At 39.0% G+C, this 17452-nt stretch overlaps 1 pseudogene; it reads right to left on the bottom strand.

Annotated features, from left to right (window-relative positions):
* Positions 1 to 461: 461 nt before the first annotated feature.
* LOC102837555 lies at positions 462 to 1552 on the bottom strand (annotated as a pseudogene).
* Between the last annotated feature and the right edge of the window lie 15900 nt (positions 1553 to 17452).

Raw genomic sequence — 17452 nt, 5'->3', positions numbered from 1 at the left:
GAGATGAATTGGCTATAAAGAAAAATTCCAAGTATCAAATTTTGTTTTTCAACCAACCTTATTCTTTTTTTTTCTGCCTGGCAAATCTTTATTTCACTCTAGCTAGAGTGATCAGTCTTCTACACTTAAGGATCTTCCTTGCCCGACCAATCCAAAAGAGCCAAACAAAACGATTAGTAACGAAAAATGTAGGAATCAGCACATCTTTTTGTTTTGTGTACTTTAAGGTTTAAAAAGTGTTTTAAGTTTGTACTTGCTAATAGAAAAACATTATATGAATGAATACCCTAATGGCAAATGAGTGAAAATGTCTCAGCTGCATTGGGGCTGAAGGGAAGGGTGGTCTCAGAGCACCCCAGCTTTCTTGATGAAGGTCGGAGGTACACTGGTTTGTGTTATTACGACATCCATAGAATGCTCTAGGTTGCTTTTCCTTCAGCAAGGGCTTTGTCAGAAGACATTTAGGCTTGACCTCCAAATTTGGCTGACAATTTACTGATGAGATTCATGACTTTAGGGTTACTCTGATACTTGGACATATTTGCCAGGTTCTGAGCCACATCCTGGAAGGCTACCATAACTTCTGGATCCTGCATAGCTGCAAGAACCTCTGGATCACTAAGAATCTCATTGAGCCCAGACATGCCACCTGCCATTCCAGGCATGCCCCCAGGAAAATTACCAGGCATTCCCCCGGGAAAGCCACCTGAAAAAGAGCCATGCTGAGGTCCAGATTGTCATCTGGCTTCTTCCTCCCTCTGGGCTCTTTCATGTTCTTCCCAAGCCTTCTTAACCCTTTCTATTTTTTCTTTGATCTCTCGCTCTTCACGTTTTCGCTCATACTTTCTCTGATGTTCTGCAATTTTCTGGGACCTTGGTTGAACCTCTTTCAGCACTGCACTAGCATCTTCATCATAGTTCAGTTTATAAGCAAGAGCAAGGTCATGTGCTGCTTCTTCCCAATGGCCCAGAAGTCTGTGTGTTTTGCCTCGCCACTTGTAGGGCTGAGCTAAATCAGGATTAATTTCAACAGCTAGGTCACAGTCTCGGATGGCAGCATTTGGCTTCTGTAATTTGATGAAGACACTGGCTCTCTTGGCATACAGAATGGCCAATCGAGGATTCAATTTGATGGCATCCGTGAACAAGTCGATGGCTTTCTGTAGTTCACCATCATTGAGGGCATCAGTGGCAGCCACTTTCATGTCATTTGCCTGATCCATCATCTCTTCAGTTATCTCTACACTTTCAACTCCCATTTCTTGAGGGGCATCTGTGTCTGGGTCAGTCACACCTTCATTGTCAATTTCTAGATCACTTTCTTCACTTGATGGTTCATCTGTCTTTATGCTTTCTTCTGGCATCTTATTATCTGTTTTTTCTTCCTTGTATTCTTTTCTGATTTTGCTTTCTGAGTAGCAGGTGGTATTTTACCACCCATGCTCTCCACCCACTCCCTCAGAAAGCGTATTTCCTCAGCGTGCAGGACGCTCGGGTCCTGCTTACACAGTTTCACGAAGGCCCGCAGCTCGCTCACTTTGCGGGGGTCCATGGTCCTCAGGGGGCGGGAGGAGGAGGGCGCGGCTGAGAAGACTGAAGGCTGATTCCAAGCCAGGGCGCTAGCTCAGCGTGACCGTGTGTAAGGGGGCCCAACCTCATTCTTATAAAGCATATAACCTAAAGATGAATAGGAATGTTTTTCTTACTGATGAATACTGAATCATGTCTATCTTAGTTTTATTTTTCATTTGACTCTTTGGGTATCAAAATCTTTCCTTGGGTTTTAATTCTGTAATCTTCAAAATTCAACACAAGCAATTTCTGTGTAACAAAGGATATCTGCATTATCATTTTGGTTCACTTTATGTATTTGAATATTAAAATGCAAGCTTATAGTTTTAATCCCCAGTTTTGTCTTACAAGCGGTTATTATACAAGTGTCATTTTCAGATGTGTACCAGGCTTAGTTTGTCAGAAGTGGCTTAGGGATTATGAAAATGTAATTATCTCTAACTTTTTAATTTAAAGGAACATCTAATAAAACTAAATCAACTTATATTCCTAACAAGCTCTTAGATATGAACAAACTGTGCATTCAAATGCTACTGATTGGAAATCTAGTGATATTTTGTGGCAAACTTGCTCTTCTCACTATATATGGCTGTTATAATCCCGGAGCAGGAAGAGGAGTCACTGTAAGTAGAGATGTGAGCTTTAGATATGATACTATTCATTCTGAGGCATAATACCATCTGATAAGCAAGTGATCATCAGGCAGAGGAGTCTTGATGCATGAGTTCAGTGGTTGGTTAATTTACTATAAATGGAAAAAGAAGCTTTGAATAAAGCTTGTTGTTGTTGTTAGGTGCCATTGAGTCAATTCTGACTCATAGTGATCCTGTGCCCAACAGAACGAAACACTGCCCAGTCCTGTGCCATCCTTACAATTGTTGTTATGTTTGAGGCTGTTGCTGTGCCAATCCATCTCCTTGGGAGTCATCATTTTTTTTGCTGCCCCTCCAATTTACCAAGTATGATATCCTTCTCCAGGGAATGGTCCCTCCTGATAATATGTCCAAAGTATGAGAGACAAATTTATCCATCCTGGCTTTTAAGGAACATTCTGACTGTGCTTTCTTCCAACACAGATTTGTTTGTTCTTTTGGCAGTCCATGATATTTTTAATATTCTTCTCCAATACCATAACTCAAATGCATCAATTTTTCTACAGTCTTATTTATTCATTGTCCAACTTGCACATGCATATGAGGCTATTGAAAGTAACATGGCTTCAAACTGAAATCTTTGCTCATGAATACTTTAAAGAGGACTTGTAAAGTAGATCTTGTGACTAATGCAATATATTGTTTTATTTCTTGACCGCCTCTATGAGTGTTGATGGTTGATTCAAGCAAAATGAAGTCTTAGACAATTTCAATCTTTTCTCCATTTATCATGATGCTATTTATTGATTCAGTTGTGAGGATTTTTGCTTTCTTTACATTGAGGTACAACCTACACAAAGTCTGTAGTCTTTGATCTTCATAATAAAGCTAGAAGTTGAGAAAAATAAATATGATCGTCGACAGAACCTATTTTGCATAAACTGTGAAAGGAGCAAAAATTTTGAAGTCTCCAGCATGTGTTAGGAGTCAGTATTATGCTAAAGGATTTATGCCAAATATAGGACTTGGAGGTCAGAAAGTTCTAGATCTGCTACTTTTAAACTATATGACCTAGTAGGCAATTTAGGCGCCTTAATTCTCAATGTATAATCTGTAAAGTGCACGGTTGGTTTGAATCGCAAGTTCAAACTCACCAGCTGCTCCTTGGAAAATCTATATAGGATCACTAAGAGTCAGAACTGACTTGACAGCATTTAACAACAACAATAATCTGTAAAGGTGGACTACTAATACTCACAGGTTGTTTTAAGAGGTAAGTGCAATAATGTATATAGAAAAATTAATAAGATGTCTGATATACAGACAGGCTCCATAAATGCTACTGTTTTATTGTTGTTGCTGTTGTTATTGTTAAGTGGAATTAAGTGACTCTGTATAGGATTTATAAGGAGTGACTGGTGGGTTTGAACTGCCTACCTTGCAGTTAGCAGTCCAGTATTTATTCTACACTGTCACATAAATTCTAGCTAGCCATTGTTTTTGTGACTCAATGGCACTTAACAACAACAACAATTATTAGGGAGGTCCTACTTTGTAGTCCTGGTGTGGCACTGTGGGTTAATGCGTCAGACTGCAAAACCGTTTGAACTGCAAGGCTGGTGGTTCAAGCTCACCAGCTGCTCCTCAGAAACCCTATACAGGGTCACTATGGGTCGGAACCGATTTGATGGCACTTTACAACAACAACAACTTTGAATAAACACTGGACTGCTTAGTGACAGGTCAGATTATCAGTCTTTTACTAGTCCTCTTCTTTGAGGACACCTGGATCTTTCCTTATGGCTCCTCATTGCCACTAATAATAATGTTGTTGTTCTGACTCATAGGAAGTCCTATATAGGGTTCCTGAAGAATGGCCGGTGGGTTTGAACTGTCGCTTTTGGGTTTAGTAGTTGAGGGCTTATCCTACTTTGCCACACCAGGATTCTACTAATAATAATGTTGTTGCTAAATGCCATGATGACAATTGCTACAAAATCTGTGTAGATAGGATTTTTTACCTCATTGTTCCAAGATGTATCAAGAAAGAACTGGATGGGAAAGAAACAAGACTAGTTTAGGACAAAAAACAGAATAAGCCTAGAGGGGAAGGGTAAGAAGCAAAGATTTGACCAGGAATCAAAGGATAAACCAGTAAGGATACTTACATTGAATTTACTTGTTTAATGAGTTCAGTTAGTGTTTTTTTTTACTTTGTTGTGTTGTTGTTAAGTGCCTTTAGGTCAGTCTGATTCATAGTGACCCTACATAAGGTTTCTGAGCAAAGGCTGACCTTGCAGTTTGCAGTCCCGTGCTTATCCTGCAATGCCACACTAGGACTCCATTGTTAGCATTGTTGTTGTTGTTAGGTGCTGTTGAGTCGGTTCTGACCCATAGCGACCCTGTATAGGGTTTCCAAGGAGCAGCTGGTGAGCTTGAACCACTGATCTTGAAGTTCAAACTGACTTTGCAGTTCAGCCCACACCAGGCAATAAACATGAAAGTAAGTATATATTAAGAATGTAATTCTCAAGTCATTTTCATGATTTCTTTTTCTTAGAGCTGATCTTCTGCATAACATGGTAAGTTGGGAGACCCTCTGGTTTTAGATAAGTATCTGTTTGTTTACTTATCTTTCACTTACGTGGCTACTGATACTTGAAATCCTTCAGACATAAGATGGTGGTTTTCTTTCCACAGCTGCTTTTAAGACCTCAAATACAAATACTTAACAGGAGAGAGGTAGCCTATAAATTCAATTTCATGTTAAGGTATGAATGACTGATAGATTATTTTCCAACTACCGATATTTATCATATAGGACAAAAAAAACCAAAAAAACAAAACCATTTGACATCTGCGGGGAGGTTAAAAGAAGTAAGATGATAGTGAAATAGACAGTATGGCTTTCTCTAGAGCTACTTTTATGTGTGTTTGTGTATTTATTTGTTTGAGGGTAGATATAGCTATAATGCTATGTCTGCAGTGGCAAAGTGAATTCAGTAGCGGAGCTATCCTTTAGTAAATTTTATTTGGTATTAAGCTAATCTGGGTTGAGGCTTTTCTTTCATTCTTTTTTTGTAAATCAGTGACAGATTTCTTTGTCAATATTATCTGGAAGGCTGCCTTTGCTCTCCATTTCGTTCTTCTTTGTAAATTCAATTTTAAAGAATGCCCTGAAGCAACCTGATATCATGCTAGAGAGCTGGCAGCAGCAGAGGTGGGCTGTCCAGGTGCGGCTGTGATTGTGAGTGCTTTGAGGGAGGAGACCATAGAGCAGAGAGGCTTTTTCTAGTAGTGACTTAAAATGTGGCTACAATTAATGCAAATCTCCTTCCTAGTAAACCAAAAGTTGAAATCCAGTAGAGAGAATCAGTTCTCTCTCTTCAGAAAATTTCACATTATTAACCTTTGTTTTTTAAATTTCTAAACCAAGAAGTGCGTAGTGGGTTGTTTTAAGGTCTCCATAATAGTTCTAGTGTGTCTACGTGGGAAAGGAGGACAAGGGAGAAAGACAATCATGCTCATTGAGAGTCTACCATGGAGTCTTGTGTGACATTTTAGGATAAGTACAAGGAGCTCTGGTAGTGTAGTGGTTACGAATCGGGCTGCGAACCTTAAGGTCAGCGGTTCGAAACTACCAGCTGCTCCGCGGGAGAAAGATGAGGCTTTCTACTCCCGTAAAGATTTACACCCTCGGAAACCCTGTACAGGGTCGCTATGGGTCGGAACCGACTCGACGGCACTTAACAACAACAACAACTGGACTGTTAATCCCAAGGTTGGCTGTTCAAACAACCAGCTGTTCCTCAGAAACCCCATACAGATTTACTATGAGTCAGAATTGACTCCATGGCACTTAACAACAACAACAACATGGCCAAACCCTATTAGTGAATTACGGACATTATCTCATTTTAATTCTCCCAGAATACCAAGTGAATGAGACATCCTTTATCTCATAGCTCAACAAAGGTAATTGGAATTTGGAGGATTTAGATAACTTGCTCAAGGTCATACAGCAAGTAAATGTCAGGGCTGGATTATATCTGAATTCTGACTCCAATTTTCTGATTCTGTGATGGAATGATCTGGAAGCTAGGGATTACAGTTTTCAGGAGAATTAGCAGTTTCTTTGTTCTTTGAAAACTGGACTTGGTGAAAAAACAAAACAAAAACAAACCATAAGCAGAAGTAATAGGCATAATTTAAATGTATTTTTCAAGATGTTTATAAAACATTACATATATAAATAAATGAATCCTTAGACCATCAGTTGTTGGTGGTATATCGACTTCTCCATCAAAGCTATTGTATTTGCTGCTCTATTAACAGTCCTTGGCTTTCCTCGTTCATGCCCTGTGCTCAAGCGAACCACCCCTTTTATCCCTCTCCCTTTCCAAATCCCATTCATCTTTCAAGGACCTTCAAATCCCACTCTTGCTTCAGACTCCTTGCTAACAGTTTTGGTTTAGGAGTTTTTCTTTTAAACTCTTGCTGCATTTCTGTGGTTTATTTAACTATTATTTGTAAGTTGGTATACATGTTTTCATGGATATTTGTCTTACCTTTTCTATCATTGGATAAAAAGTACCTTGGTTGCCCCTCATTGTCTAGCAGCACGTTACTTTATGCACAGTTACTTTATCTGTAGAATAACAGATTCACATTGTGTAGTCATGTCTCACTTGAGGAAAACATAACACTGAGAGCCTGGGTTAAATAGTACTTAGCACCTCATCTGTGAAATAATAATGGCATCTTCCTCCTAGAGTTGGTAGCACGATTAAGTGGGTTAATAGTTTCAGCATTATTAGAATAGGACTTACACTGTAAGTGGTGTGCACGATTATTTTTGATGATAAAGATCTGTGAAAGAGACAATTGTTATCGTTTATTTGTTAAGAATCCTACAAGTTGTGGAATTAACAAAGTAATGGAAAGACTTTTAATAATAACTAAACATCCAAAATCTAATTGAAAGTGTGTTAATTGGTATGAATAGTGAGAGAAAAGGGAGTCAAAGCAACACAAGAGTCTTTAAAATAAACATGAACATGCTAAAATTCATTCTCTCATCTTCTAGAATGCTACATTCACAAATATTAGAAGTACCTGAAGAAAATGGTGGGGTGCCTGCTCTGGTGTCCTTTGCTATAAAGAGGTGATGATGGCCACCTCAGGACACATTCAAACTCCCAGGCAGGACAGGAAAGCTCTTCACAGATCCTTCTTTGATACCCACTTTTCCAAAGGTAGCTGAATTCTCCAGCTGGGTAGTTTGAATGCAATCAAATTCTCTGTGGGAGAATAAGAGGATAAATGACTCACCCCAAGCACATAGGCAGTCAAGATACATTCATTTTAGAGCAACGAGTTTAAAATTTTAATGCCGCAGATTTTTAGTATTCTTATATCTACATTTCAGTGGGGGCAATTGGAATCATATAAAGTCTATCAAAATAAAATTTCCATTTTGATACATATTACAAACCTCAATCTACCATTTGTGACCCCTTAAGAATATAACCCTTTTAAGGGATATTCTTTCAAACATACGGCTAAATCGAGACAGGCCCTTAATTTTCTTCACACAAGCAATACTGTTTCAGAAAATTACTTGTATTACAGGATAAAAATCCTTTAAAGGTTGAAACTAGTACTTAATATGCGTAGTACAGTTTTGAAAACCTGAGATTTTAAAAGTACAAGAAATATTTGACTATCAGCACTTTTAAAAGAATGATCATAATAAAATTATACAGTTTCTTATGACCAGTTATTTAAAACTGGACAAATTTTCATGTATCACTAATCGTATTTTTGTTATACGTCTTTCTGAATCTGTGTGTTCTGTATTAAGAAACCCCCTTTTAAAAATGCAGTTACATTATCCTTTTGAAATTTAGTAAATGTCGTTTTAAATGTGAGGACTTTAGTCTTTCAATTGCTTAGCAATTAAATTGTAATTTTATAATTTATTTGAAACACTTTTCACTTTGCCACATATTATATCATTGGAAACCATTAGGGTCTAATGTAAGTTTTTTATATTATGCATAAATGTTGATGAACTAATGCGTGTTGTGCTTGAGATGTGACGTAATCACATTGTTTCAAAATTGGTGCTCACTCTCCTGCAGCCACACCCGCATCCACTCTATGCCTCCAAGGGAGCACAGCAGACCACCTCCAGCTTCACAGCCTTTAGCTTTAGTTCATCCTCCCCGTTACCCCTGCTGTTGTCTTTAGCTCCTATTGCAGTGGCCCTTGACTCCTTGTGACCCGATTAACAATGGAAAGACACATTGCCTGGTCTACAGCAGTCCCATGATTGGTTGTAGTTCAGACTACAGGGTTTTCTTTAACCAATTTTCAGAAGTAGATAGCCAGACTACTCTTCCTAACCTGGAAACTCCAGTGATACCACAACCACTTCTCTTACTTACCTGGAAGTTTCTTTCTCCAGACTTCAATATAACTTCTTTACCCCTTTATATCTTTATGAAATGTTATTATTGAGTTGAGATTTCTTCACCATTCTATCTTAAAATCGTGCCTTCTCCTGAAACCTCACCTGCCTCTTTCCTACTTCTTCTCTTCAGCACTTATCACTGTTGAACTTGTTTGTATGTATTTTCTTCCCTTTCAGATCGTTAATGATAGATACTTTGTCCTGTTTTTAGCCATATTCTCTTAAAAGAATGTATGGCACGTTGTTGTTGTTAGGTGTCATCTCATCTGGCACATTTGTTGTTGTTGTTGTTGTTAAGTTAAGTGCCATCGAGTTGGTTCCCACCCATGACGACCCTGTATAGGGTTTTCGAGGAGCGACTATTGAGCCTGAACCACCAACCTTGCAGTGTAAGCGTCTTTGCAGTCTGGCGCATTAACCCACACTGCCACACCAGGACTCCATCTGGTGCACAGTAGGCATTTAATAAATGTTCAATACATTTACAAATGAATCAAAAATCTTTTGCATGTGACTTTATACTTACTAATATGTCTGATGCCCAGGGAATGAATATTAGGGGGTTTCAAAATGTTAGGAAAAAATGGAATTAAATGATAATGGAATTTTTCACAAACTTTTTGAAGTCCTTTCATATTTCAAATAAAAATGATTCTATAATGTAAAGAACTGGCATATAGAACAAAGCATTACTTTTGCAACTTTCTGCACATTTCAAAAGCTATGCTGTTCATAGTCTATCCCTTTCATAGGTTTTTTACTTTTTAAGTTTTTATTGTAAATTGAGTGATGGTTTATATGGGAGAATATCGGTTTTACACTCATCGTTTCATTGCAATGATTATAATCCCCTCTGTGCATCATCATTTGAGAATATTTCCCTCTGTTCCACCCCCTTCCCCCATGGGGGATGTACACAGAAACCCTCAGGAATATATAATCATTTAAACAACTAAAGGGCACATTCTGCAAGCCTGCCTCCATGAGTCTAGAGTCCTCAGCTGCTTTATTTCTCCATGTCCTCATCTCTACCTCCATCTCTGGTGTCACTGCTTCTCTGGATAGGGTCCCACATTTTGCTTATGCTCTTCTCTCTTGATAGTCCTAGAGTCCGCTGTTCCTGGAATGTAAGATTAGCAACTCCCCCCTTTATGTTACAAAACTTCTACCTTTACAGTTGTGACAATCACAATTAGTCATGATAACAATTATTCACTATTGAATCATAAGAATCTTATCCCCATCTTCTTACACCAGACCCATCTAGACAAGATAAAAACAATTCAGTGGGGATTCTACCTTCCCCTGCACACTCTGAAGCTAAACTCTCTCTTAAAAGCTTGTAAGCCACTCACTTCGTGCCTTTATAGCGCCCCCATTCTAGGTAGCCAATGTGTAAGCTGCCCATCCCTATCAACCCTGTGTACAGAGGGGATAAGTTGAAGACTTCTTCCCTCTTAGTTGATATTTTACATCCATAAGTACAGGTCAAGTTAATCAAATTTACACTTTTTTCCTTTATCAATTTTTTTTTATCTTCTTCTAGTTGAGTAGTGATCATCAAGCCATTGAAGCTAGGTCAAACGGGTACTACCTGCACGTTTGGGCATTCTTTTGCATCTCCCCTCACTTCATGTTAGCTGGAAGCTTCACTCTAAGCTCTAGCCCTCAGTGGCTCTGTCCTTGTCCATGGGCTCAGGAGACTCCAGGTCTCACCATAATTCAGACCAACCAGCTCTTCATCTTCTCTCTTTCTTCTCCAGGTTGACGGAGGTCTATGGAAAGTAGTGGAACTCAGCCATCAACTTTGTGGTTAGCAGTCCAGTGTTTATCTTATAGCGCCACACCAGGATGCTGACTTTGAATTTGGTAGTGGTGGTGCTATGCCATGGTGCCAGTTTGGACTCATAGCGACCCTGAATAGGGTTTCCGAGGCTGTCAATCTTTACGAGAGCGGAAAGCCTCATCTTTCTCCCATGGAACAGCTGGTAGTTTCGAATTGCTGACCTTAGGTTAGCAGCCTGTTTCGTAACCACTATATGACCAGACCTCCTTTAAGGACTATGGTAGAGGTATAAAGTAATTGCAGTGAGTGTATCGGGGAGGAGGTAAGAATACCAAAGGAATTCAAGGAAGAAGATGACGTTTGACCTGAATATTGAAAACGTTTTACCAGGTACAAAGTTAGGGTATAGACTTTTCAGGAAAGGAATAGCTGTTGCAGAGAGAGTTCTCTGAGAAGTACACCCATGGAAAGAGACAGAGGTAAGACTTGGCAAAAGAATTTAGGCTGGACTGTGAGGGTCTTGTATACCTAACTAAGGACTTTGGATTTTACTGATAGGCAGTAAAAAACCACAAAATTTTTAAGCAACATGGTGGCATGACCAGATATGGTTTTCATGAAGATGGCAGCAATGCCAATTAAGAAGACTGGGGCAGAAAACAATTGTTGGTAAGGCGGTTGTAACAACCCATGTGAGATGATGAGGCTTATGAAATGTTCCCTCATGAACAGAGGGTGTGGTCATGAGGACATTAGTAAGGAGGTGGTTTGGGGAACATTCTTGTTAGGACTAGGTGTGTATTTATGGTAGGAAGTATGTGCTCATGGGGGTAGAACTTACTAGTGTCTGTAGTTGAATATAACTGTAGTGTTCCTCGAAGATATTATAGGTATAGTTTGATGAAATTTAATGATTTGGGAAGCAGAGCAGGTACTTTGGGACAAGATAATGAATTCAATTTGGGATAGTAATTTTCAGGAGTAACTGCAGGCAGTTGAAAATGTGAATCTAGTTATATTATTTGAGAGAGATTTTGGAGGGATTCTGGAGTGATCCTCACACAGATAATAATTAAAGTCCTGGGAAGAAGGTATATAGTCTCCATTGTTTTTTTTTTTTACTTTGGCAAAGCAACATTTACTCCTTCAAGAGGGTGTGTGCGCATAGCCGTACATACGGGAACAGGCCAGCGAGCAAACTGAGTGGGCAGTCCACTTGGGTTTTTAATCCCTGATGCAAATCTCAAGGCTGTATCTCACCCCATTGGCTAGGATTTTGACTGCACAATCTTTTCCCTTACCTGGTTGGCTAGTTCGAAATTTTAAGGTGCGCATTCTTACTTTAGGAAAAGAAAGAGAGCGATCATAAATTCTTTACTCAAGCAAGTAGTTAAAAGAAAAAGAGAGCAATCATAAATTCTTTACTCAAGCAAGTAGTTAAAAGAAAAAGAGAGCAATCATAAATTCTTTACTCACTTCAGGAAGTAACCAAAGAAAAAGAGAGAGATCATAAAGTCTTTACTTCAGGAAATAAAAAAAGGGTTACCTGAATACAATAAATAGGATTATAATAAATATATATATGCCTGAGCCCACTGCTGTTGCCACTGTGCCAATCCTTAGGGGGGTCTTTTTTTTTTTTTTTCCTACACTCCCGTTTGCCAAACTGTAGTCTCCATTTTGTTAAGGTTCCTAGATATGGTACAGGGAAAAGACCAACAACAGTTATTTAATGTCTTTGAGCCTCAGTTTCCTCCTAAGTAAAGTGAGGATGATGATACTTTCCTCATATTAAAAAAATAAAACCCATTATTGTCTGGGTGATTCCAACTCACAGAGACAGAGTAGAATTGTCTAACAGGGTTTACAAGGCTGTATTCATTGCTGAACAGATTGTCTCATCTTTCTCCTGGAGAGCGGCTGTTGGGTTTGAACCCTGGTCTTTTAGTTAGCTATTGAGCATTTTAACCACAGTGCCACCAAGGCTCTCTTTCCTCATATCACACCAATGACACCATGTCACAAGAAGGCAATCACTGAAAGTCTGTTATTGGCATTTATATTTTCACCAAATGAAAAAGGTCTGTTAGTCCTCCTCTCCCTTTCTTTCTTTTGTTTACAAGTAAACAAAACAAGTGGTCATAGTAAACTGTTGTTGTTAAGTGTCGTCTGGTCTATTCCAACTCATAGGAACCATATGTAGGGTTTCTGAGGAGCAGATTGTGGGTTTGAACCACCAGTTCAAACTGACCTGTGCTTATCCTATAGCATCCCACCACTGTAAACTGTACCCAGTAATATTTCAAGGGGTTCATTAATTAGAAAGCTTCTTATGTGTTCAGCATGATGCCACTATTACCCAGGGCTAGAAGTTCAAATGGATCAGAAACCAGAAACTATCAAGTGAACATAAAGTTGAGGCTGGGAGCTAAGAGACAAGATCATCAGGGTAGTCAAACTGGAAAATCAGAGTTATCAGATAATGTGGAGAGCAAAATAGTTCAGCCAAAATTCTGGTTGCAAGGAGAGCCTGGAAACTGGGGAAGTAGCCAAGATCACAGGAAATAAGGATATGAGAAGCAGGTGCTGAAGTGATCTGACTAATTCCACTTGATGAGAATTTTTTCTTGCCTAGGGATGCATTTAACAAGTTAAATGCTTTTTGGCTCTTGTGTGTAGTCTCTTTGGCTACCTTGGCACCTGACGCACAACAGGCTCTGCAGGGGATGGAGGTTGACTCTGTTGTTCCATATGCATGCTGTCAAATCAATACAATGAAGACTCTAGTCTTAGATGCCCTGCTAGGGAAATAGGATTTTGCAATTATTATCACAAGCTGAGAGTTATCATTTACACAATGATTATTAATCATAAAGACTAGAATATAATAATTTGTGCAATATTAAATTAATCTTTCTGAGGAGATAATTTACAAAGTGTTGGATGATCCAGTGGTCATAAGGAACTTCATTAACTATATTAATGATCATTGTGGTATATTGTTGTTAAGTGCCATCAACTTAGCTCCAACTCATAGCAACCCAGTATACCATTGGGTGTCCAAGGAGCAGCTGATGAGATTGAACCACTGACCTTATGGTTAGCAGTCCAGTGCTTATCCTCTGTGGTATAGGTGTTGTTAAAGGGCTAGTAGATAGAGTTCTAGTATTTCCAGTGCATGTTTGGTAAGGTGGAGGGTCAGAGAAAAAGAGGAAGACCCCCAGCGAGATGGATTGGCCAAGTGGCAGCATCAATAGGTTCAAGCATGGCAACAATTGTAAGGTTGGCCCAGGACCAGGCAGTGTTTCATTCTGCTGTGTGTAGGGTCGCTATGAGTCAGTACCAACTTGATGGCACCTAACAACAACAACCCTCCTGAATGCTCAAGATTGACCACAAGAGAAGATAGGCTGGGCAGTACAAAGGGTCGCATGGACCAAATAAAAAGGAACGTATGCATGAGGTACAACCAAAGGAAGAGAAAATAGTTGCTGCAGAAAACGAATGCATAATCATTTGAACTTCTTGAGGTTTAAAAGGTTACATATGTAAGAAGATAAGTAATATGAAAGGGATGGAAAATGGCAATACTAGAAAGAGCAGAGGAAAGTGAGTTTTTATAGGGTGGGTAGCATGTTAGCATTGTAAAGGCTTATGAGACCTTGGTTAAGATTTGTAACAAACTGTTGTTATTAGATGCCCTTGAGTCAACTCTGACTGACTCATTGTGACCCTATGCGTAAGAGAACAAAATACTGCATGGTCCTGCACCTTTCTCATAACTGTTGTTATGGTTCACCTCATTGTTGTAGCCACTATGTCGCTCCATCTCCTTATGTGTGTGTGTGGGGGGTGTCTTCCTCCTTTTTGCTAGCCCTCTAGTTTTCTAAGTATGATTTATTCTACAGGTACAGGTCCCTCCTGGTAACATGGCCATAATGTGTGAGACAAGTCTTGCCATCATTGATTCTCAGGGGTAGACTCGTTTTGTTCTTCTGGCAGTCCATGATACTTTGAATATTCTTTGCCAACACCATAAAAAAAAGGCATCAGTTCTTCTCTAGTCTTCCTTATTCGTCATCCAGCTTTCACATGCCTATGAGGCAATTGAAAATATCATAAATTGGCTTAGTCACACTTTAGTCCTAAAAGTGACATCTTTGATCTTTAACACTTCAAAGAGGTCTATTGCAGCAGATTTGTGTTATGCAATCTGTTGTTTGATTTTTTGACTGCTGCTTTCATAAACATTAATTGTAGATCCAAGTAAAGTGAAATTCTTGACAACTTTAATCTCTTCTGCTTATCATGATGTTGTTTACTGGTCCAGTGTGAGATTTTTGTTTCCTTTACATTTAGTTGTTATTCATACTGAAGACTGTATTCTTTGATTTTCATCAGCAAGTGCTTCAAGTCCTCTTGGATTCCAGTAAGCAAATTTCTGTCGTCTGCATACAGCTGGTTGTTAATGAGACTTTTTCCAATCCTGATGCTACATGTTTCTTCATAAGATTTAGGTTCTCAGATTATTTGCTCAGCATAGATTGAATAAGTATGGTGAAAAGCTACAACCCTGACACATACCTTTCCAGATTTTAATCATTCAGCATCCCCTAGCTTTGTTTGAACATCTGCCTCTTGGTCTATGTACAGGTTCCACATGAGCACAGTCAAGCATTTTGGAATTCTCAGTCTTTTGCAAAATTGTTTCCGTAGTCTGTTATGTTGAAACAGTTGAATGTATTTGTATAGTCTATAAAACACAAGTAATCTCTCTGACATTCTCTGCTTTCAGCCAAGATCCGTCTGACATCAGCAATGATAACCCTTTTTTTGTATCATCTTCTGATTCCAGCTTGAATTTCTGGCAGCTTCCTGTCAATGTGCTGCTGCAGCCACTTTTGAATTATATTCAGGAAATTTTTGTTTTGAGGGTGATATTGCTGAACATATACCATTTCTTTTTGGTACAGTAATCTGTATTTTTCCATCTTCTTTTGATACTTCCTGCATCATTCAATATTTGCCTATAAAATCCTTTAGTGTTACAAGTCGAGGCTTGAATTGTATTTCTTCAGTCTTTTCAGCTTGAGAAATGCTGAGGGTGTTCTTCCTTTCTGTTGTTGTTGTTATTAAGTGCTCTTGAGTCGTTTCAGACTCATAGCAACCCTTTGTAGTGTTTCAAGGCTGTAACTCTTTGCAGGAGCAGAAATCCTCATCTTTCTCTCACGGAGCAACTGGTGGGCTTGAAACATCAATGTTTCATTAAATAATTTATCCTCTTGAACTGTCCTGTGGAATTTTCTGTTCAGCTCTTTTGCTTCATTTCTTTCATTGGCTTTAACTATTCTACATTCAAGACTCTGTTTACTAAGTTTCAGAGTCTCTTCTGACTTCCACTGTAGTCTTTTCTTTCTTTCCTGTCTTTTAAATGACCTTTTGTTTTCTTCATGTAAGATATTCTTGATGTCATTCCACAACTCCTCTGGTCTTTGGTCATTAGTTTTCAATGCATCAAATGTGTTCTTGAGATGGTTTTTACATTAGGGTGGTGCCATGGATTAAATTGTGTTTCTACCCACCCCCCAAGTATATTTCAGTTAGACTGGGACATGATTCTCAGTGATTTGGAATTCATATGATGATCCCCTATGATATGATCTGACGTGATAAATAATAAAAGGATTAAGGGTGGTATATTGTTGTTAGGTACCATCAAGTTGGTTCTGACATATTTTGATCCTGTATAGGGTTTCTAAGGAGCTCTGGTAGCGTAGTGGTTACGGATCGGGCTACTAACCTCAAGGTTGGCAGTTCAAAGCTACCAGCTGTTCCGTGGGAGAAAGATGAGTCTTTCTGCTCCTGTAAAGATTTACAGCCTTGGAAACCCTGTGCAGGGTCACTATGAGTCGGAACCGACTCCACGGTACTTAACAACAACAACAACAGGGTTTCTAAGACTGTAAATATTTACAGGAGTAGAAAAATGAATCTTTCTCCTAAAAGTAACTGGTGGATTTGAACTGCTGACCTTGTGGTTAGTAGTCCAGTGCTTATCCTACAGAGTCACCACTTTTAATCCCATCATGACCCTGATTTCTAGAGAGATTCCCAGGGGCGTGGGATACAAAATTTTATCTTACAAGAGATAAAAGGAAAGAAAAGTAATCCGAGAGAAGGGATCTACTACAACCAAGAAAGAAGAGCGGGAGTTGAGTGAGTGTTTTGGATCTGGATTCCTGCACTGTGAAGCTACTAGATCCAGGGAAAGGTGTAAGCCATGACACAGAGATCGCTAAAGAATACTGGTTAACAGATGCTGAAAAGACACAAGGAAATTTCTTCAGAGCTGGCTCTCTAAATTGGGACCTCTACCCTCGTAAACTGTGAGAGAAAAAATTTCTGTTTACTAATCATAGGAGCTCTGGTAGCGTAGTGGTTACGAATCGGGCTGCCAACCTCAAGGCCAGCAGTTCGAAACTACCAGCGGTTCTGTGGGAGAAAGATGAGGTTTTCTGCTCCCGTAAAGATTTACAGCCTTAGAAACCCTGTGCAGGGTCACTATGAGTCGGTGCCGACTCCACAGTACTTAACAACAACAACAACAACAAACATAGCAGCACTAGATAACTAAAACAAGTGTAATATACTGAAGGTTGTATTTTGGCTTTGGTGGAGTTGTTTTAGTTCTCTTCAGTTTCAGCCTGAACTTGCATATGAACAGTTGGTAGTCTATTCCACAATTGGCTCCTAACCTTGTTTTGGCTGATGATTCTGAGTTTCTCCATTGTCTCTTCTCACAGATGTAGTCAATTTCATTTCTGTATATTTCATCTGGTGAGGTCCATGTGTATAGTCATCGTTTATGTTGTTGAAAAAGTCATTGATCTTGCAAAATTCTATCATGAGCTCTCCAATGTAATTTCTATCAGCAAGGCCACATTTTCCAACTATAATCTCTCCTCTTAGTTTCCAATTTTCAGATTCTTATCATCAGTTATTATCAATGCATCTTTGATCAATTTC

This window comes from Chrysochloris asiatica, unplaced genomic scaffold, assembly GCF_000296735.1.
Source record: "Chrysochloris asiatica unplaced genomic scaffold, ChrAsi1.0 scaffold00327, whole genome shotgun sequence".
Taxonomy (NCBI): Eukaryota; Metazoa; Chordata; class Mammalia; order Afrosoricida; family Chrysochloridae; genus Chrysochloris; species Chrysochloris asiatica.
The sequence above is the reverse complement of the archived record's forward strand: the minus strand, read 5'-3'. Positions and strand labels throughout refer to the sequence as shown.